Source organism: Penaeus monodon, chromosome 23 (assembly GCF_015228065.2).
Source record: "Penaeus monodon isolate SGIC_2016 chromosome 23, NSTDA_Pmon_1, whole genome shotgun sequence".
NCBI classification, from domain to species: Eukaryota; Metazoa; Arthropoda; class Malacostraca; order Decapoda; family Penaeidae; genus Penaeus; species Penaeus monodon.
This window is the reverse complement of record NC_051408.1, coordinates 28,690,043-28,690,267: the sequence shown is the minus strand read 5'-3', so window position 1 is coordinate 28,690,267 and position 225 is coordinate 28,690,043.

Sequence of the window (225 nt, the reverse complement as noted above, 5' to 3'; positions counted from 1 at the left end):
AGTCAATTGGACGGACGTTGGCCATCGTGTGTGTCCTCACGCGCATCATCTCGCAGCGCCGAGCCTCCACTTCATTCTTGCCGATATTCCTGATGCCCCGCCGTGCGCAGGGCGTCGGACAGATATTCCATCGGTTTTAATTTATTCAGACCTTCTATTCAGTAACATATGCTTTATTACATTGCTTTTCTGAAATTTTGAGTTTGTGCAGAATTGTATCAAGTG